Raw genomic sequence first — 23,645 nt, forward strand, 5'->3', positions numbered from 1 at the left:
TCAACAGGGTCGCAAGAAGCGTGTGGAAAAACCAAGGCGCAAAATAACTGCCCATGAACTGAGAAAAGTCAAGCGTGCAGCTGCCACGATGCCACTTGCCACCAGTTTGGCCATATTTCAGAGCTGCAACATCACTGGAGTGCCCAAAAGCACAAGGTGTGCAATACTCAGAGACATGGCCAAGGTAAGAAAGGCTGAAAGACGACCACCACTGAACAAGACACACAAGCTGAAACGTCAAGACTGGGCCAAGAAATATCTCAAGACTGATTTTTCTAAGGTTTTATGGACTGATGAAATGAGAGTGAGTCTTGATGGGCCAGATAGATGGGCCCGTGGCTGGATTGGTAAAGGGCAGAGAGCTCCAGTCCGACTCAGACGCCAGCAAGGTGGAGGTGGAGTACTGGTTTGGGCTGGTATCATCAAAGATGAGCTTGTGGGGCCTTTTCGGGTTGAGGATGGAGTCAAGCTCAACTCCCAGTCCTACTGCCAGTTCCTGGAAGACACCTTCTTCAAGCAGTGGTACAGGAAGAAGTCTGCATCCTTCAAGAAAAACATGATTTTCATGCAGGACAATGCTCCATCACACGCGTCCAAGTACTCCACAGCGTGGCTGGCAAGAAAGGGTATAAAAGAAGGAAATCTAATGACATGGCCTCCTTGTTCACCTGATCTGAACCCCATTGAGAACCTGTGGTCCATCATCAAATGTGAGATTTACAAGGAGGGAAAACAGTACACCTCTCTGAACAGTGTCTGGGAGGCTGTGGTTGCTGCTGCACGCAATGTTGATGGTGAACAGATCAAAACACTGACAGAATCCATGGATGGCAGGCTTTTGAGTGTCCTTGCAAAGAAATGTGGCTATATTGGTCACTGTTTTGTTTTTGAATGTCAGAAATGTATATTTGTGAATGTTGAGATGTTATATTGGTTTCACTGGTAATGATAAATAATTGAAATGGGTATATATTTTTTTTTTGTTAAGTTGCCTAATAATTATGCACAGTGATAGTCACCTGCACACACAGATATCCCCCTAACATAGCTAAAACTAAAAACAAACTAAAAACTACTTCCAAAAATATTCAGTTTTGATATTAATGAGTTTTTTGGGTTCATTGAGAACATGGTTGTTGTTCAATAATAAAATTAATCCTCAAAAATACAACTTGCCTAATAATTCTGCACTCCCTGTATATCTTGTGTATATTTGCTATCCTCATACTGAGGGTACTCACTGAGATACTTTTGGCATATTGTCATAAAAATAAAGTACCTTTATTTTTAGTATATCTGTGTATTGTGTTTTCTTATGATATTGTGCATATGACACTAGTGGTACTGTAGGAGCTTCACTCGTCTCCTAGTTCAGCCTAACCTGCTCTGCTAAGCTACCATTATCTCTCAGCCTAAGCTGCTAGACACCCTATATACTAATAAGGGATAACTGGGCCTGGTGCAAGGTGTAAGTACCCCTTGGTACTCACTACAAGCCAGTCCAGCCTCCTACAACAGGGCATGGAAGTTATATTGTCCACCTAGGGCTGCAGCACTGATTGGGCCACCCTCAGCATGACCAAGCACAACATGGTTCCTAGTCTGCCGCTACATACAGGAAGGGCAGTTGTAAACTGCTAGTTCAACTTTGCCGTTTAAACTTATGGCAAAGCCCAAATCTCCCTTATATGTGTCACTCCGAGGGAAGGCCTATCGAGCCATAAGGCAGGGAGCGTCATATTATTTAAGTAGGGCATGTACTTTTATATATCCTAACAGTAAAGCCCCCAAATTGTTTTACTGTGAAGATAGTAGTTGCCCAGTTGACATATACTGAGTTACAAGCTGGCAACTCAGCCCTACTAACTTCTCATAGGGGAATCCAAAATGGGTACTTCAGGGTAGCAAATTAATCATGATACTGAACCCAATTGAATGCTTAAGTCAAATTTAATGCCACTTTTAATGAAAATCGACTTTTAGACAGTTGCCACTCTGTTGCCCAGATAATTTGGTGCATAGATGCTGGTGACCAGGCATCCTTTTGCCCTCCTGGGGAGTGGTGTGAATGACTCCTAAGTATAGGAACAATAGAGCCTGCTGCGTTACCTCCCCCTTGCAGGAAGCCACACATGATGTTGGCCCAAAGGGCGACCTTCAAAGGAGAAGCCTCCTTTGATGGGGAAATGGCAACCACACTCGGTAGGGGATGTCCCTTTGTTCAGGTAGACGGGCTGGTTGCGGGAAGAGAGAGGGTAAACTAGTTACCACACCAGTTTTTCCATGGGCATGTAGCCTACAGGCAACCACATCTCCTGGGTTGGCTGCCAAGCTCCCCATACCAAGCAAAAGGTTTGGACATCTTGATAGTGGGCACAATAGTGCACTCTGATGCCGTAGATATCCGGGAGTCATCATAAGGCAGGAGGGAATACGATAGTCCATTGGCAAGTGGCCACTTCATTGCCAGTGGCACTTTTTGGCCATAAATATGGCAACCCTGTGTCCAGAACCTCAGATTACATCTGGATTGGAGAGCAGACCAAAGGACTGCCTTGCTGTCTTCTGGACCTGGAATGCAGCTTCACTAACCACTTTACTACACCTGCTGCTCCTTGGGCTAGCAAAGAGAGGAATATGCTGGTGATACCTAAATTCTGGAAAGGTCACTCCGGAGCTCCACATAGAAAAGGTGAACTCAGAGAGTCACCCTGCTGACCCCCTGTTACAGCGCTAGGGCCTTAAAAGCTGAAGTAGTCCATTCTGGCCAGTCAATAACCAACTTCATTGAATTCCTGCTGATCCCTAACGTGCAGCCACGAAGACCACTCTGCAATCTGAAGTTGCACCCAAATCTGTCAGACATGGGAGAGTCTTCACAGTACAGACTGGTTGCCAAAGATGGACACTCGCCCTCACCGAAGGTTACTGCTGGATCTTCTGTGACTGGAGACCAATACATCAGTTGTAACTGGATTTCTGCTGGATCGAAGAAGACTGAGGGACACAGACTCCTGTGGCCCAATTTGCCCCACCTCAGCTGTGGACTAAAGAACAACTGCAGGAAGCCCACTGTCGACTGCACAGCACCAGGAACTTCTGCAGCATCAATACCACTCCAGTGAAGTCCAAGGCAGTCCTTGCATAAAGTGTGGAACCAGACTTGAGACAGCTTTGGTGACCAGGTAACTGTCTAAAAACTCCTTATTTGGCCCCCGAGACCTTCTCACTGTCAGAATTGGTGTACCAGTCAGGTCTGGAGTATTCAAACACTGCTCTTTATGGCTTTTAGAAAGGTTTCATACTTTATGGTTACCAATGCTGGTATGCACTTTGGACTAAAAAGCTGAGATTTACATTTTATTTAAAAATCTGTATCTCCACAACCCTCAGTGGATTTTGCTCATCTTGGTGTCTGAACAGTCGTAGAAATATATATATATATATATATATATATTTTTTTTTGTTTGTTTATAAATTAGGGTTGGCTTTCTTTTGTGTTGTGTGACTCTTGTTCTGTTTAGTACGTCCAAATACTTCACACTAGTTCCTTTCTTTAAGCCTTGCTGCTTGAAGCTGCAGCTACGCTAGTTTGAGCAAGAGGTTTTACAAACGAGCCTGACTGGACCCTAGACAATGTCATGAGTGTATTACGCAGTGAGGTGGCCGAACCACACCATATAATACACCACAGTCCTCCAATCCAGATAAATCACAAACGGACCTCACATTTTCATAACTTTTTTTCTTTCTGTTTTTCTGCTTGCAAGTTTATCCATGCCTAATGTAAAGCACAGATTTCCCCCATAGTCCCAATTGCACTTTTTTGGCCATCAGCAGTAGTATAGTAAGTTTCCATTTTTTGTTTGTAGGGGGGTAAATACCCTCCGAAGGGCAACCTAGTATGATTATTTCTGATGGATACTAATAATCACATATTCCTCACCTTGTGAATACCCCCAGGTGCCAGACTGGATCTGGAGATTTTTTTCTGCATTGTTCCTGCAAACTGGACGGTGGTGTGCATCTCTGAATCTGCTTTGTTCCGCCCTGGAAGAGATGTCAGCCACATATAGTTGTTCCTTTTTTTCCACACCTTTGCATGGGGATCTGGAGCTTGGTCTTCAAGTTTTTCTGGTCTTGTTGGCAATGTTACTTCCCAAATATACAGGGCACCTTGTAGTCTCGGTCACAAGCAGATCTTGTGACAGATCCTCACCAGATATGTCTTTGGTGCCTAGAGTCTTTGCATGACTCCAAGTCTTGTGGGGATTGTGCCCTGATGAATCCCAAGAAGATCTAAGACCACAAAGCCAATATCAATCGTCAAGCAATTGGATGGTGCATGAGGGCTGGTCGAGGTTGATGGCGTGGACCTGTTCCCCTTCTCGAGGCAGGTCCCTTGAAAAGTCCTCTTCACACTCGCAAGTATTTAGGTAAGTACAAATTCAAATAGAAACAGGAGCCGAAGCATGACTCCCTCCCCCATCCTGCCATTCTCATCAGAATACCCTCATCAATCTTGGTCGTGAAGAATTCAGTGCCAATCTTGCACAGATTATTCAAGATGGTAAGGGAGCAGCAAAGTAAGTCAACTGCTTGGGGCTGAATACAAGGAACTGTTTGGGCAGGACAGTCAGTACCAGTGTGATAGTCGCAGCAAATCTTTGGAGGCTACAGGAGGTACTCGGGTAAGTACTTTCACTTACGGGTCTTGGTTGCTTACAACCTTCCAGCAGGTTCAGAACTGCCCCATAGGACAGGCCTGTAATGAAGACCTGTAAGTGAATGTACTTACTTTAGTACCCCACCAGCATCAACAAATATAGAGATCCGATCTACAATGTTCTAGTGAAGGTCAACTGACCTTCAGAGGCTCCTATGGCCATAACATGTAGACCATATCACTAGATGTTAAGGATTGATAATCTGTCTGAAAAACATTGCTTTGTTTTTAAGCTTACCCCCACCCAATTCACATTAACACCTTCGGTGTCTTGGATGAGCGGGTCTCTCTCTTGGCTACAGTGCTGCTGTGCCGAGGGCGAGACCAGCTCATCCTGCATCTGGCCCACGGGGGGAGCAGTACTGCTCCCCCCGTGGGCCTCCCACAACCCTCCCATGAGCAGGAATGGAAGGAGAAGCTCTTCCCCTTCCACCCCCGAAAATGCCCCCCGGCATCTAATGACATCATTAGAGGCAACCGGACATGCTGGTAGCCATCTGCTTCCAGCACAACGAAGGAGAAAGGGGCGAGTTTCTCCTCCGGCCAGGGGGAATTTACTTTGAAAGAGGCATTGAGGAAAAGGAAAGGCCTTTCCTTTCCCTCAATGTCTCTCTCAGCATTCCTCCTGGCCGATAGCACTGCGATCGGGCAGCAGGAATGCTCACTAGACACCAGGGATTTGTGTTTCATCAGTTTCATGTTGCAGCGAGCGGCCCCTTGGGCAAGAGTCACTCCCCTTTGGGGGGCAATATGTTTTACGCCATTCCTGCCCCCCTTTGACTGGCCTGTTATTTTTAGACCGATCTGCTCCCAAGGTGGGCAGAACCCAATTAGGCACCAGGGATCGTGTATGTGTGTGTGTTTTGTTTCGAGGGGTGGCCCCTTGGGCAAGGGTCGATCCCCATGGGGTCACATTACTGATGGCCATTTCTGCCCCCCTTGAGGGCAGATCGGCCTATTTGTTAGGCCCATCTGCCCTCAAGCGGGGCAGGAGCAACTAGACACCAGGGAAAACTTCGAAATGTTTGGTGGCGAGGTGTTTGTCAACTGGCGAAGTATTTGCATTTGTGATTATAACGGTTTATTTCTCCTCTTTGTTCTAGTTCAAAGCTTTTGCTTCCTTTGCTGTGACTCCTTGCGGTTTCGGCACTGGTTGACCTGCAGTTTGCGTAGTTGTATGTTTTAGGTAAGAAAAAAACATGTACTCCAAAAGAGTATTGTTGCCATGCATGAATGACATTTTCGTAGGTGGTGTACTAAATGCAAGATTGTGTGTGAAATTGTCCTTAGGTTTGTGCATGATGATATTTGTGCTGTCATATGTCTAATTTCCTTTCCTTCTTTCTTTTTAGTGGGATATCATTGGTGGTTGCTGTGTCTGTAGTTGCTGGTGAGTCTAGCTTTTTCAGGCAAGTGAGTGGTATAGTTTTTGAGTACATAACTCTTTGTGATAAAGCCACAGTTAGTTTATTACTTATTTTCGACAGTCTGGTTGTTGTTGGCGCATTTGTCAAGTTAATTTTCTTAGAAAGGATCATGACTAGCCGCAGGGTGACCGCTTAGCAGGTATGCTTTTTGAGTCCTCTTCTGATCATGATTATGAGACTGACTCTGCATCTGAGGCAGAGGAGGAAGTGCAAGATTCTGGCAGTGAATTTTCTGTCCAAGAGGAATCATGTGAGGAGGAAGCCACTCACAGTGCAGATGAAGGGCCTGTTTTAGAGGAGGAGACTGATGTGCCAATAGTGCAGCAGCCTGGGGCTGAAATGTTTCCCATTGGAAGACCTGAAGTCTGGGTTGCACCAGCCAGAGTTGTCTTCCTTTACTGTTCTCCCGTGGTGTAGAGTCAATATGGAAAACTTTTTGCCTATCAATTTCTTTCATTTGTTTATGGACGATGTATTTTTGGAAGAGATTGTTGAGCAGGCTAAGTTGTATGCTGAGCAGTATTTGAGGGACAACAGGGCCAGACTTAGGCCACACTCAAGAGCTACCAAGTGGATTCACACAAATCGGATGAGATGAAAAAGTTCTTGGGGTTGACTGTTTTGATGGGGTTGATAAGGAGGCAGTCACTGGCTTCTTAGTGGTCTACTGGCCCCTTGATGGCAATGGCTATATTTCCTTCAACCATGACTTGTAATCGGTATTTGTTTCTTCTTCGGTTGCTGCATTTTGATGATAATGCTTTAGCCTTGCTACAATATCACCCTGATTCTGATGTCTTTTTATGATTAGGCCTGTCCTTGATCGTTTTGTAGATCGGTTTTCTGAGGTCTATGTTCCAGGGAAAGAAATATCTGTAGATGAGTCTTTGGTCCTGTTCAAGGTCCATCTGGTTTTAGGCAGTAGATTCCTAGCAAGATGGCACAGTATTGAATTAAGATGTATATGCTGTCTGAAAGTAGAACAGGATATGTTTATAATTTCTGGGTCTACTCTGGTAGGGATTCCAGTATTGACCCCTCTGGTTGTCTGCCCACTTTTGGAGTTAGTGAGAAAATTGTGTGGGAACTTGGTAGACAACTGTTTAACAAAGGTCACCATTTGTACCTAGATATCTTCTACAATGGATTGCAATTGTTCAGGGATTTGTTCAGAGTGTACACTGTTGCTTGTGGCACAATCCGCTCTAACTGTAAAGGCTATCCAAGAGAACGTGTGTAAAATCTTGAGAGGAGACAGTGCAGTGCCTTACATAATGATGAGCTGCTAGCCGTGAAATTTGCAGACAGGTGGGATGTCTACGTGCTGACTACCATCTGTGATGAGAGTACTTCCCCTGTGACAGTTTGGGGTGAGGTTGCCGAAGTGCTCAAACCTGTGTGCATTTTGGACTACAATAAGCACATGGGTCCTGTAGTTGGAGTAGATCAGAGGTTGGAACCTTGCACTGCTGTTCGTAATTCATCTTTTCCATTTAGCAACTTTTAATGCTTTTATCATGTCCAATGATTGTTCCCCCTGGGTCAAGGATGAAATTTATTACATTTCAGGAGTCTGTGATAGAGAGCCTTGTTATGGTGGAACAGACAAGCAAGAGTTCCTAGAGAAGCAGTGGTGGAGGATGTGTCTAGACTGAAAGATTGCCACTTTTCTGATCACATTTCTCCCACTCCCCAAAAAGACTTTCCCACTAAGAAATGTTGAGTCTGTGCCCAAAAAGGTATCCGGAGGGAGACTCGTATGTACTGCCTCGATTGTTCTTCTAAGCCTGGGCAGTGTGTGGCCGGCTGTTTCAGAAGTTACCACACCCAGAATAATTATTGGGGACTACCATGAGTGTAAACTGCCTGTTCTACATTGTTTTATATTTTTGTTCAGTTTCACGGTTGGCATTACTGTCATATATTTAGTTAGCTTTTGTGTTTGCAGTTTTGTACTTACTTACAATTAGTGTTTTCTTTTTTGTTAAAAGAAAAGGGATGGCGGTGTGCGTGGTGTGGCGCTTGGCTGGCGGTGTAAATAGTGACACTGCTAGCAAAATGCCAGTCTACATACTCCGTCAGCAGGTGTGATTGCTGTGTCAGGCATGTGGGCGTATGAAAATGAAGGGCCCTTGAATGGCGCTGTCTGTTGATGCGAGTGTTGTAATGTGCTGGGCTGGTGGCGTGAATGGTCTTGTACATGTCATGTATGAAGGGTGTGTGAATGAACTGTAAAGCAGTTGGTGTTTTGACACAGCTTTACAGCTCATGAGCTGTGAGTCATAGGTTCATTTAATTGGCCTTTTAAATTATTAACAGTGCATTTCATTTTTGTGTAATCTCTTGTTAATAAAATTTGATCTATTGAACCATCACTCACCCTTGTGCCAAATCCAACCAGTATGTGTGGTAAAATTGATTCCTGGCTCCACTGTAATCAGGCATCGAAGCACACCCGTGACATGCTAGGTGTCTCGGGAGGGACCCTGATGATGAAGCATGCCACCTGCTAGGTTAATGGGTGAGGGGTGCTTTTTTAGCATAACCTAATGGCATTTCTTTTCACAATTTGAATGTTTGGAACATCACAGAAGGAATTGGACAAATCAAAATGATCTATTACAGAACTGTTTTGCTTAAAAAAGCACATTTTCCTCACTTTTCCTTGTAGAATCACCGCGCCGGCACAAACAAGTGAGGTACCATTTTTATCGGCAGCCTTAGGGGAACGCTGGATGAAAGGAAGTTTGTGGCTCCCCTCTGATTTAAGAACTTTCCATCACCAATATGTGATGAAAAAGTGTTTTTTTGCCAAATGTTGAGGTTTGCAAAGGATTCTGGGTAACAGAACCTGGTGAGAGCCCAACAAGTCACCCCATCTTGGATTCCCTTAGATGACTAGTTTTTAAAAATCCACAGGATTGCTAGGCTGCTGGCTGAGCTAGAGGCCAAAATCCACAGCTAGGCACTTTCCAAAAACACGTCAGATTTCAATGTAAAAATGTGATGTGTCCATGTTGCGTTTCCTTTCGCGGGCACTAGGCCTACCCACACAAGTGAGGTACCATTTTAATTGGGATTCCTGCGAGAACACAGAATATGCTAGAATGGGGACCCCGAAATTCAGAGATGTGCAAATAACCACTGCTTCTCAACACCTTATCTTGTGCCCATTCTGGTAATACAAAGGTTTCCCTGATACCTATTTTTCACTCTTTATAATTCACCAAATTAATTGCTGTATACCCGGTATACAATGAAAACCCATTGCAAGGTGCAGCTTATTTGTTGGCTCTGGGTACCTAGGGTTCTTCGTGAACTTACAGGCCCTTTATATCCCTTGACCTAGAAGAGTCCAGCAGACATAACGGTATATTGCTTTAAAAAATCTGCCATTCCTGGAAAAAGTTACAGAAGAAAATCTGGACAGAAATGGTTGTTTTTTTCACCTCCGTTTCAATATTGTTTTTTAATTTCAGCTGTTACTTTTTGTAGGAAAAGCTTTGAAGGATCTACACAAATGACCCCTTGCTGAATTCAGAATTGTCTACTTTTCAGAAATGTTTAGCTGTTGGATCTACTGTTGGTTTCACGCTCATTTCTGTCACTATCTGGAAGGAGGCTGAAAGCACAAAAAAATAGTAAAAATGGAGTATGTCCGAGTAAAGTGTCAAAATTGTGTTGAAAAATGTGGTTTTCTGATTTAAGTATGTCTGTTCCTGAAAGCTGGGAAGATGGTGATTTTAGCACCGCAACCCCTTTGTTGATGCCATTTTCAGGGAAAAACACATGCGTTCTTCTACAGCACTTTTTTCCAATTTTTCTGATTAAAACCAAAATTTAGCTGTATTTTGGCTAATTTTTTGGTCTACCTCAGGGGAACCCACAATTTCTGGGTACCTTTAGAATCCCTAGGATTTTGGATAAAAGGACGCAAATTTGGTGTGGAGTGCCTGAGCGCGAACTTACCCAAATAGCCAAAAAAAAGGCTCAGCACCTGAGAGGGAAAAGACCTGGCAGCGAAGGGGTTAACGCCACATTGGTATAGGAGGTGATTTTATCCCTTTTCACAGATCCCACCATTACCTTCCTCAAGATAGTCTCCTTCCTGGTGGAGGCATAACTTACCTGGGGAACCCAGTACCCAGGTGGGAGACCCGATGATGAGGCAGCCTGCTATGTCTCTCCGGTGGTGATTATATACCCTGCTGGTTGTAAATAGTGGTTGAGGATTTTCAAGGCAATTCTTGTGAGACTCTAGTATCGAGATTGGTGTGGTTTGTTCCCTTTTTTTATTTGTTTGAGATTTTGTGACCTACTGCATCCATACTAGTGAACTACACCAGATGACACATGACAGTTCTGCAATGGGATCCAAAGGTTTTGCTAGGGTCAGCACTTAGTGAGCCTGTTGGATTCCTCCATTTAGGAGGAGACTGCAGCGGTCTTGAATGGTGGTTGCTTGACTGCAATTGGACCAATGGCAGCTCCCTGAGCTGATGGTGATAACAGCAGTGTCCCTGCTGGGTTGGTAAGCTTGTCTGGAAGAAGTGGGGATTAAAGGACTCTGGTCTCCTCCATCAAATTTTTGGAGCTGCAAGACAGTCACTTGGCCTTGAAGGCCTTCTTATCGTCTATCAAAGGAAACTGATCTAGGTGCTCAGACAACGCCCCTCCCATGTGGTACAGAAGCAAGCATGGCACAGTGGGATCATGGGTCCTGTGCTTGGAAGTGTTCTGCCTCGGAAAGTGTCTGACTTAGCAGGACATCTTCCTGGTTCTGAACCACCTGGTGGGTTCTTTATTCCCTAGGACGGGCAGAAACAAATGACAGTCATCTGGAGGTGGTTTGGGGTGTCTTCCAGACATGAGGAGGGTCTTTGTTCAGTTTCTTAACCAGTGTTGATTGTTAACAGTTTTGCACGCTGTTGTTCCCAAGATGGCTCTCTCGAAGAGACATTCTACCTAGAGTACAGCACAGGACTCCTGCATGTCTTCCCACCACTGTCTATCCGGCCCCAAGTTCTAAAGATTATCAGGACCAACCAGACACAAGACATTGTGGTTGGTCTTGTTTGTGCCCGGAAAGTGTGCATTCCGTAACTTCTGGCAATGTGCATCAGTTCTGTGATTAGGCTACTGCTTTGGGATGATCTTCTGTGGCAGCAGCAGGCACAGATCTTGTACCCACGCCTGTGAAATCTACGGCTTCGAGCATGGAGAAGGAGCTGCTTTTTACTTCCACCCGAGATAGTTGATGTCATTCTAGCTGCCCAGCACCTATCTTTGAATTCTGCCTACGCTGGGGTAAGTTTGTGGCCTGTTGTAATTCCATCCACACAGACCATTTGTTAGCCCTTTTGTTGTTTTTGCATTTTACTGACAAATCTGCCTTATTCAGATCAACTCTTGTGACTTGTTTCCTTAGAGGTCTGGTTCATATAAACTCACAAAAACCTTTTTTAATGGCAGAGTGACTATTTGGTCCTCACTTTTGTGATATGTACTCCATTTTAGCCAATGCACAGCTGTTATTTGCACCTACTCACTTTCAAGAGAGCCATCCTCATAGTGATAACCTCGGTTTGTGTGAGCAAGCTTCAAGCTGTCTGTTCACCCACTATACACCACCTTTTTTTATACAGACTTGCAGAGTACAGCAGTATTTTTGCCGAAAGTTGTGACAAATTTGTTGAGTCTATCTTATCAGATAATCTGAGATAATGTGCCTACACTGGATTTGAGACAGTGTTAACCTCAAGAACATATGAGGCAATGTATACATATTTATTACAGTTTAACAGCAAATAAATCAGTATAGCCAATTACATAAGCTTTCGGTCAAGAAGGGTTTTGAGCCTTCTAGATGTTTCGAAACCTGATGGTTGATTATATTATTGAAGTGCAATAAAGAAGGCAAAAAGTGAAAGTTAGTAAAATGCATTGTAAGTCAATATAAATATATATATATATATATATATATATATATATATATTTTTTTTTTTAGAATAAAGCTCAGACAAATGCAGCAAAGAGTTTGGCATAGAGTCAACTATCAAAGCAAAATATTCTAAGTCCTAATCAAGAGACAGAGATTCCACTCACTAAGTCTGAGTCAAACCAGACAGGCTTACCTTCAAAATGACTTTGTATACAACAAATTGCACAGTGAAAATTGCAGTCAGTGTAAGGTCATCACACAAATTGACAACTCAGAATATAAAATGTAATGCAGCTTCATCTAACAACGTCCCCTAAATGAATATTTGTGAGAAATTGGGGTTCTTGTTGAGGGTTGGGTGAAACCTTTTAAAGCAACCACCACAATTCACTAAATAAACCTATGCTTAACCCTTTGGTATCTCTGCACAAAAGCAGTTCGGCTTAATTTAGGGTCAAAGTGTAAAGTATTTATAAACACACTATCAGTAATAAAGTGAAAACACAAAACAAGGAATATCCCACACCAATTCAGAAAATTAGAGTAAAATGTAATAAGTAATTTGAAACCAAATCAACAAAAATCCAATCAGTAGGACTGAACATATTGAATTTTAAAGATTAGATTACAGTTACACCAAGAGGTGCAAAGCGACCAACTAAGGTTATCTCACCGCACTGGACCTGGCCAAAGTCACAAGTTCATGCTGACCACAATAGAGTGCAAGCTGGGCACCGGGACCAAGTTTGGTTCTCAGAGGATTGTACCTGATGTCCTTGGTGCGTATTCTGCTCAGCTTTGCAACGCTTTATGCGGGTTCCAATGAAGATGTGCAGTGAGGCTTTTCAGGGCTTGGTGTAGTTCAGTGTCAGTTTTGATGAAGCTAGCATCTGATCAATGAGGCTTTGCAGGACTTGTAGTTGCTTGGTATTGGCTCTGATGAAGCTGTCAGCTGTGCGACAAGGCTTTACTGGGCTTCACGTTGCTCATTCTCAATTCTGATTAAGCTTACTGCTCTGTGGCGAGGATTTACCATGCTTCTTGTCACATCATGCACGATTTGATGGAACCTTCAGTTAGGCAAGGAGGAGTTTTCTTTAAAGGCAGCCAAGGGTCCAGGTCCTGGAGAGGCAACTTTTGGTCATCAGGACCACTCTCTAGCAGAGACCAGCAGGACTTAGCTATGGGTATCTACAGGGCAGGAGAGCAGTTGCAAGGAGGCCTCTGGAGCTTGTTTTGCTTCTGTAGCGCAGATCATGAAGTTAGTCAACTGACCCTTGGAGTAACTCTGCCTGATGAAGGCACTGGTCCAGTATTCCTTCTCTGAGAGTAGGGCAGGCCTCCAGTAGCAGAACAGTCCTCTAGCAGAAGGGAATCCTTCTGTAATGTCCACAGGTCCAGGATTATACTGAAGAGTTGATCTTGAGGGTCCTGTATTTATAGCTGGTACCAGTTTTGAAGTGGGAGAAACCTCTAGACACCCTCCCTCCCCACAACATTTGGTTCTGGAATTTCCTTCCTTCCCCTGCACAGGCTCCACAGGGTCTGGGTTGACAGTAAGCTGGTGGCACGTTCTTTGAGTGTGCTGAAGGCAGGCCCTTTGAAATGTGTAACGGGGGCAGGAAACAGCTCTGCCCCACCCAGCCCCCCTTTGACTCACTGTCTGGAAGGAATATGTAAAGGCCAAGAACACCCAGTCACGGGGACCCAGAATACAGGCTGCAGGCACATACGGGTTAGGACAAAAAATACAAACTTTCTAAGAGTGGCCTTTTCAAAATTGTGACTTGAAATCCAATGTTACTGTTAAAGAGGGTTTTAAATGACCATTCATTTGAGTGTAGACATGACATTCCTACCTGCTTAAAATCAAGAGTTACAACTTATTAAATGTAATAAGGTAACCCAACGTTATCCTATAGAAGAGGGTAGGCCTTGTCAAGACAGGCCACTCACCTGAAAAGCAGGATGTCTGGAGGGGAGATGGTATGCACCCAGACCTCCTGGAACACCTCTCGGCATTTCCTGGTGGGGACAGAAACCCCAGCAGGTGTCCCAAAAGGAAAGGGGGAGTGGAAGAGAAAGAGACAAAACACTGTCACGTCTTGCCGGTCCAGTCAGGCACCCTGTATCTTCGGGGGCAGGTTGTTGTTGACAGAGTGATAATAGAGTTAGTGCACTGAACTTCCTTGAAACTGAATCTCTCTTTCTGATATGGGCACGGGAGCGGTAGAAGAACACCTTGATGCTCACATATAACGTTCCTTCATGCATAGGGTTAAACTAAAACAGTCCAAGAAATACCACTGTCCACTATGGGTTTAAACAGTTAGGGTGGCACAATTTGGTTTGATTTCTGTGTGTGTGTGTGTGTGTGTGTGTGTGTGTGTGTGTGTGTGTGTGTGTGTGTGTGAGAGAAAGACCCTTCAAAAGTAAATTCCTCAAACCTGAAACACAGGCATGAATGACACAATTTAAATCCAAGAGTTATGCTATTAGAAAAAGAAAAGTCACGTAAATGCTCTTTTAAAAAAGCACTGTCATCTTATGTAGTACTTGAGCTCAAGCAGATTTTCTGAAGCACATTTAGGCAAGTAACTAAAATAATAATGTAGAATGTTCAGAAATGCATTTGTCTCTTAAAGATCAGCACTCTGCCAAAATACGAGGTCTGAAATACACCAGCTGTTCTAGGAAAGCGCAGCACTCAAAAAACAAACTCCCTGTAGAATACTAGTCACTTAACTGCAGTCTTTTCCGGAGTGCTGGAGGAATGCCTGGTGTCAGCTGGTACAGTAACAAAGAAAAGAATTGCCTCAAAAGTCCTGAATAAAAGGATGACAGTAGGGGCTGGACTGGCAAATCAGATGCTGAGATCAGGAAGCAAAACAAAGCCAAGCAGGAAGGCATGCTTCACTCTACTATTTATAGCCAATCAGGAAACAGTTGAGTTTCCACATGTGGATGAGTCACCACACCCAATTAGAAGCACATGTCTACACCACACTCGATTAGAAGCACATGTCTACGCCAACATCAGACGGATACAATATGGGCATCCCTCTTGAATACTATGCAATGTTCTGTCAGCGCGTTACAGTATCAATTTTGATAAAATGGACATTGAGCGGTCACTCCTCAGCTCCTTAACAGTTTTTGTTTCCAGCATTGAAACTTGACAAATTAACCAATCTCATCAAGAAGGCTCAATCTGACACGCAGCTAACAAAACTATGTTGCACATTCGCCCCAGTTGTGGAGACGTTATCTAATCTACCTTCAGTTCTGGGTGACCTTCTGATGGACATAAAGCAATCAACCAATCCCATAATGGCCACCCCCACTCCCCCCCCCAAGGTGCTCCATCCTCAGGGGTTAAGGCAACCCCCTTTGTCTCTGATTCAATCTTGCAGGAGGCTCAAGGGCCAGGGGTAAGCATGAAATTTGCCCAATCCCAAGTAAAGTATTCTCAGGCTAATGTGGACACTAAGGAGATCGTGACCTCTACACAGCTTGCTTCTCCTTTGCTTTGAGGGGGCAAGCATCAATGAGCAAGCCAGCTCACAGCCCAAACAAAGGAGTTCCAACAATTGAGCAGGGAACGGCCTTCAACCACAACGGAGGCAAAGAAGGAAAGGCAGGAAGGAAGGGTGATATTGCAGCCTACTTCTGAATGGGCCCCACATCACAAACATCCGTAAAACCTACCTAGCAGTCCTCGACAGCAACAGTACCATGTTTACGAAGCACATCTAGCCAAGCCTCTTCGGACAGGTTTACTGAGGCAATGGAAGTGGAAACGGTGCTCAGTGGAAGATTACCACCATGGGACACAGCGTTGTTCCATCCTCAAGTTACAGAGGCACTGATGTGTGGGGACTCGTCCTCCCAGTCTGCTGAGCTGGGTGTTGGGCACACCCCATCATCTCTGAATAGTCAAGCGGCCATCTCCTTGGGGGCTTCGACTCAGTTCCCGGACAAGGGACACAGAGGATTTCAACAGAAGCAGTATCCGGTTAAGACCGTGTGGCTAAACTAAATGTCAGCCTAACAACAAAGGTGGAAACACACTCAGCGACTCAAGTAAGCCAAACACCTTCAGGTGTTTCAGCAAACCTGCTGCTAGCAGGAGTCATACTTGCAGACCCAACCCCCAATAGGCCCTGTAAGTCAGCCTCTTACATTGACCTCACTACAGTCCCAACCCAGTCCTAACCAAGTTTGCTTAAACTGCTGCATGATCAGGCTGAAAGAAGCACTACCTTCTTTCTACCAGAATATGAGTCAAAAGGACTAGGAGACATCTTGAACAGGGGGAATATTTTGCAGCTACTAACAGCCATCAACACCCTGGAGGACTTAAAACCACCGACCTGCTTGCCATAGAATTCGTTGAAGATAACAACCCTCTAGGGAATCAAGCAAGAAAAGCCACATGATATCTTCTGAGATAACCAGGAATGTCTTGAGTGAACAAGCACAACTTAGGCTCTGGGGGATAAAACTGTCACCTTTTTAAAACCCAGTCTACTGTGCCATTGTTACCCACGAAAAGTCTGGACTCCCCTGTAACAAAACCACAAAAGTCACCTACTCTGTACTCAAAGGCACTCGGAGAGCATGCGCCCTGCCTAGAACCAAACGAGGCTGCCAGATTTCCACACATCCCCAGGCAGGAGATGCAGCAACCCAGGATTGGGCCTCGCTAGCGCACACAATAAATGGTGGAAGAACCAATTACTGACAAACTCTACAAAACAAGATCATTTGCAACCTAGGTAGAGATACTCGGCTCATGCTCCTGGAATTTACATGGAATGGGAAATAACACTTCACAGGCGGCAGGAGCCCTTTAAATCTCGGCGGTAGCAGCCTCAGCTGCTGATAGGGCGGGAGGCCCTTTAAACTTCACTTGGCGCGCCCGCAGCCGCGGGACGCGCACAGACTTGCACAGGCGGCAGGAGCCCTTTAAATCTCGGCGGTAGCAGCCTCAGCTGCTGATAGGGCGGGAGGCCCTTTAAACTTCACTTGGCGCGCCCGCAGCCGCGGGACGCGCACAGACTTGCACAGGCGGCAGGAGCCCTTTAAATCTCGGCGGTAGCAGCCTCAGCTGCTGATAGGGCGGGAGGCCCTTTAAACTTCACTTGGCGCGCCCGCAGCCGCGGGACGCGCACAGACTTGCACAGGCGGCAGGAGCCCTCTAAATCTCGGCGGTAGCAGCCTCAGCTGCTGATAGGGCGGGAGGCCCTTTAAACTTCACTTGGCGCGCCCGCAGCCGCGGGACGCGCACAGACTTGCACAGGCGGCAGGAGCCCTTTAAATCTCGGCGGTAGCAGCCTCAGCTGCTGATAGGGCGGGAGGCCCTTTAAACTTCACTTGGCGCGCCCGCAGCCGCGGGACGCGCACAGACTTGCACAGGCGGCAGGAGCCTTCTAAATCTCGGCGGTAGCAGCCTCAGCTGCTGATAGGGCGGGAGGCCCTTTAAACTTCACTTGGCGCGCCCGCAGCCGCAGGACGCGCGCGGGCGGCGCCCGGGCGAACCCCGGGCCAAGGGCGGGCCCGTCCTTCGCCCGTCATGACAGGAAGAGGCTGGGCTGGGCCACCCCTCTTTAATATCTGGTCACAGACATATTAATGCTGTAATTTAATTACACCTGTATCGTGCAGCATACCTGTGTGCCCTTGTGGTCCTCGGGGGGTGCTGTCCCTTTTGTTCCCTCTGCTGACCTCCACGTCTCCCCCCGCCGTCGCCCGACATTGCGACCGCTGTGTGGGAGGAGCGTTGACGGACCAGGACGGGTCTACTTTAGCCAGGTCCCCTAGCACCACGGAAGCAGAACAAGCGGATCTCACACGCCCGAAGGTGATATCAAACTGATCCTGCCCCTGGCTGAGCGGGGTCGGGCAAAGGATAGGCCGTTGTGAGTCCGTTAGGGAGCCGTTAGGGGGCCAGAAGGGGTCGGGTTGAGCAAGTTCACTAAGCAGTTAATTGTAATTGTTTTTATTGAATCTGATAACGTTTTAGTAAGCTGTATACCTGGGCTCCATTTAAATTGATTCATTGTGTCTTCTGGGTGTTATACACTTGCTGTTCTGTGTTATTGCTGATATATGTAGAGGCCCTATACTTTGTAAACAATATAAAAGTTCTGTGTAGTGCAGGGCCATAAAACTAGACAGTCTAGTATTTATCAAAAACTAGTAGTGGTCGTCATATTCGTGAGGGCGGTGTAGAATGGCTAAGAATATTTCCACCCTGGATAATTACCTGGTTAAAATGGTGAGCAAGATAAACACTGATAGAAGGAAGTCCTTAGGGAAGGAGTCCACCCCAGAAATCGGAAACGCAAGGAAAAAATGTAAGGGAGACTGTGTAATTGTTAATTTTAGGCACCCTCAACATGTTGCGACTGTCCTTCTTAGAGCAGCCTCCTTGGATATAAAGGAATCTGACGTGGGTGTGCATCCTCTGGGTTATTTTTATCGACACTTAGCCAGTACATCAGAACCTTCTAAAAAACACAGACCCTTGACTATTAGAAGAAACACTAGCTCTTATACCCCAACTGGAAATAGCTTTTCGGTACTGAGCACTTTGGACGAAAACGATTGACTCCCACGAGCAGGGGATCCCATCACAGAAACGTTAGTATATACCCAGACGTGGGAACAAAAACAGAGTATAGAAGATCTTGAACCGGAACTCATAGTACCCTTGAGTCCCAGAAATACAAGGACAGTTAAATTGGTAAGCAACGTTAAATCCCCTTATTCTATTTTAAGTAAGACAACTAGTTCGGGTGTACCGGATAAGTGCCTCTCAGTGACCATGGAGGGTAAAGACACTAGTAAAGACACTAGTAAAAACTGCAACCAAGATAAAGAGCCAAACCCCTTAGTTGAGCTGGAGGATGTTGCAGAAAAAGACAACCTACTTATAGTATTAGATCCTCCCTGTGTAAAAGGAAAATCAAGTATTAGACTGATATCATGGAATATAGCTGGCTTAGCAAGGAACCTTGAGGATGTGGTATGGTGTTCCTATATTGAGAACTACGACATCATACTCCTACAAGAAACCTGGATGGTAGAAACCCCCCATAGGCTGGGGTATAAAACCTATTGTTCCCATGCTATTCCATCAACTAGAGGGAGAGCCTCAGGGGGACTGGTCATCTGGGTTAAAGTTACCCTAGAAATAGATGTCACCCCGCTACCCATCCCCTCCCCGGACCTACTAGGCCTTAAAATCAAAACAAGAGGGAAAGAAACTATACATCTAATAAATATATATAACAGACCGTTCCCTTCTAACAAGGAATCAGAGGTAGTAGAACTCTTGGACTCCGTTCTAGACTCATTAGGAGATAATGCAAAGGTGTTAGTTGGTGGAGATTTTAATTGTAAATATGAGCCTATCCCGGGGTTGGAAAAATTATTCGACGATCAAGATGCTGCTAATGACATCCTGCCCTTAAAATCTGTAAGTGCAGCTAAAGGCACAGAAGCCGCCTTACAGATTTTACAGTTGACTGTGGCGCATGACCTAAGGGCCTGTAATGGTCGATTTCGTTCAGACAGACCAGCAGCCCCAACCTATTTTAAGGGAAATTCCAGATCCCATATAGATTTTGTAATGGCTACCCGGAATATATGGGACCAAATAACCGACTTTAAGATAGACCATAGGACGGAGAGTGATCATTTTCCCCTCCTACTATGGCTGGATTCTCAATCATTCATTATTAAATCCAAAGAAGAGACCCTATTAAATACCACGGTCGCGGAACTAGAGGTAACTAATAACAGGCGTGCCCTAAGATGGCCCTATATCTTGGGAACCGAAATAACGCTGATAAATATATACAATGTATTTACTGAAACGGTAGGAGGACTTCAGACAGCACTAGTGGGAACACAAGGTGTGCTTGACATACATCTTAAGCTGGTAGACGCATTAACCCCACTATTGAGCAAAATCTATAAAAAAGATGGTAATAGGAAACGGAATGATCTTGAGTCAGCGAACCCATGGTATAATAAAGACTGTCGTATAGCAAAATCAAGACTAATCCAGGCAGTAAAATCCGGGAACAGCTTGGATATAAAAAACAATAGACTAGCCCACAAAAAAACGTTGGCCCAAGCTAAAAAAACATGGGATGACAATTTCTGGGAGGATCTCTTGAATGCAGCTAAGCTACGGGACCAGAGTATGTTCTGGAATCTAATCGCTAATGGAAATAAGCAGGGCAGATCAACAAAGGATATTTTCCTAGATGAAAATACTTGGTGCGACCACTTCACTAAGCTCTATGCTAACAAACAGGAGAATTTGCCCTTCGAGGACCATGAGACAAATTCAGAGATAAGTGTTGCTCCACTAACCTTTAGTTTAGAAGAAACTAATAAGGTTTTATTAGCTGTGAAATTGGGCAAAGCCCCAGGCCCTGATAAAATCCCCGGAGATCTTCTAAAATATGATGTGGATGTGTGGGGGCCTTACATAAATTACTTGAGTAATTCCATTGTGGCAGGCACACCAATCCCCGATTCCTGGAAAGGGGCAGAAATTATGACAATTTTTAAAAAAGGTGATCGCTACGATCCAAATAATTACCGCCCAATAAGTTTAATAGACTCATTTCAAAAGATATATGCCAGACATATTTTAAACAGGCTTTTAGATTGGATTGAAGAGACTAAAATATTAACCAAATATCAGGCTGGCTTTAGAATAAAAGTAAGTACGGTTGACCAGGTGTTTAGGTTCATGTGCATCTGTTGGAAGTATATAACCATAAGGAAGGGTAGCCTCTATGTGGCATTCATGGATCTAAGGGCCGCCTTTGACCTTGTTCCTCGCAATTTGTTGTGGTCTACATTAAGAAACATGGCGGTCCCTGGGGAACTACTTAAAGAACTTATCAAGCTTCACACAGGGAACTATGCAAAAATTAGGTGGGGAAAAGAAGGTGAGACCTCAAGGGCCATACCTGTAGACCGTGGTGTGCGCCAAGGCTGCGTGTTAGCTCCTACACTCTTCTCACTATATGTTAATGATATTCCAATCTATTTAAGGGATTGTGTACATGACTCACCGAAGCTAGGTGGCGAGCCGGTTACGGCATTACTATTTGCCGATGACACCATCCTCATTTCTCAAACTCCGAGAGGTTTACAGAATTTGGTGGATTCTTTCCAGAAGTATTGCGTGGGGAAGGGGCTAGAAATAAATCCTACCAAAACAAAGTATATGTCAATAAACTCCAAGAAATCCCTCAGGAATAATCTGTCCTTGGATAACCAAAAACTGGAACAGGTAGGGAGTTTCAATTATCTGGGGATGACGCTGGATAGTAACCTGTCCTGGAAAGGGCAGATGGATAAAAGCATTCTAGCCCTTAAACAAAACTCAATGCCTATTTTAAAAATACACGGAGCCAGTTACTCTAAAGCAATCTCACCAGCACTGGAAGTATATAAAGCAAAGGCCCAATCGACCGCCCTTTATGGTGCTGAACTCTGGGGCTTCCATTGCAATAACAACTTTGGAAAAACGGAAAACCATTTTGTACGTAGGCTACTTAAAATACCGACAAGAACCCCCCTAGTCCCTGTTTTCCTTGATATTAATCTTAAAAGAGCAGACTATCAAGCATTATTAAGACCATTGCTGTATTGGGTCAGGCTATGGGTAACCCCGGAGTTGAGTGATTACAAGAACGGATTGACTGAACTAACTCAGATAGATGGACATATGAATACCCCTTGGTTAAAATATGTATCTAAGTGGTACGAGAGATTAGGTTTATCACACCTATGGGAAGCTCCACAGAATATGACAACATGTACCAGGAAAAATGTAAAGGACACTTTTTGGTCTTATGTCAACGGGGAGCTACTGCATAGTTCATCGATTGGTACTCTGACTTTGAATTTTTTAAACATAAAAGATACACCTAAATTCGAACAATTTTTGGATGAGGTCGGCCCTCCTCTGGCAAAAACACTTTATTTACAGTTTAGGTACGGGGTCTCACAGATTAATGCTTACACATGCAATTGGGGAGGGGTAAAAGGTTGTGAACTCTGCACTCTCTGTACCTTAGGGGCTAAAGAAGACGTTGTTCATTTACTCTTCTTTTGCCCAGTATACAAGAAACCAAGGGATCGGTGGATCAAACCCATTTGTAAATATGTGGGGGTCAGATCCTATAAAGAAGCAGTGCGCATATTTCAGTCCAATACTTCACAATTAGTGGTGTTTGGCACAAGCAGATTCTTATATAATGTGTACCTTATCAGGAATCGACTTGGTCACAAATTGTAACGCTTTGTCAGGTGGCCCGCTCATCCCCCTCCTTGCAAAGGTATATGATGCACTGTTTTATCGACAAGTTAATTAATTTTTTTTTTCCTTTAGTTCTGGCTTTTAATTATTTTATAAATTGTTATTTATATTTTTATACGCCTAATGATACTGCTTAACCATGGGGACATCCATATACTTCTTGCCAACTGTATGTATTGTATCTTATATTTTATTGTATAATGTATTTATGTATGTCGTATTTATTTCCTGTCTTGACTTTTATGGCAATATTTGCCGAAATAAAGGAACGAACGAACGAACGAACGAACGAACGAACGAACGAAATAACACTTCTGACTCTTAGTTGTTAGCCTATTTACAATATTTTTACTTTATTCTTCTACAGGAGACCTGACTGGATCAGTCATTGCACCTGTAGGGCTTTATGGTTCATCATCTCCCTGCCTGCAGAAGAGCTAGATTCTGCCACCTTAAAGGAGGTCTTGCAATGTATTCAATTAACAGCAAGTATTAGCAAAATCAAAGAGTTGCACGTAAAGTCGTCTACAACAAATGCAATAAATGCCATTAGAGCAACAGTCGGATGCAAAAAATGGATTTGCAGCTGGTGATAATAAATGCATACCTGCATCAAAGAGACAGGGCCAATGGTGCCAATCTACTATTAAGGGAGATAACAAGGCTCCTAGAGAAGGAGCAATCCTCAAACTTCATACTTGCAGGAGATTTCAACTTGCACCTATTGGGATCAACAGAGGATAATTATACTTTATGGCAGCCCAATCACTTCAATGGCACATCCCCCTCAGTAAGGCAACATAAAGGGCAGGCAAAATAAATCAACCAATCGGCTATTGTGGTAACTTGAACAACTCAGCTTTTGGGCCTTGAATGGTTGGCTTCCTGAAAGCTGCCCACTAGCAGTTACATTTCATACAACAGCCAGCATAACAATAGAGTACACATTTTTGACCCTCCCTTTGTTACACAAAATCTCTGCTTACCATCTAGGAGAGGAGGAAAACTGCAACCATCTCCCACAAGAAGTCACACTCAAAGTGAGTGCCTTACCTCCTCACCAACCAGTAAAAGCTCTTTGATCCATCTACATTGTGAACAATAAAAGAATCAAATACAACCCTGGTCCTTAAATAATCTGCTGGAACCATCCAAGGCCTTATTGCAACAGCATCAGGGAATAAGTACCAACCCATA

The sequence above is a fragment of the Pleurodeles waltl genome, chromosome 10 (assembly GCF_031143425.1).
Source record: "Pleurodeles waltl isolate 20211129_DDA chromosome 10, aPleWal1.hap1.20221129, whole genome shotgun sequence".
Classification (NCBI taxonomy): domain Eukaryota; kingdom Metazoa; phylum Chordata; class Amphibia; order Caudata; family Salamandridae; genus Pleurodeles; species Pleurodeles waltl.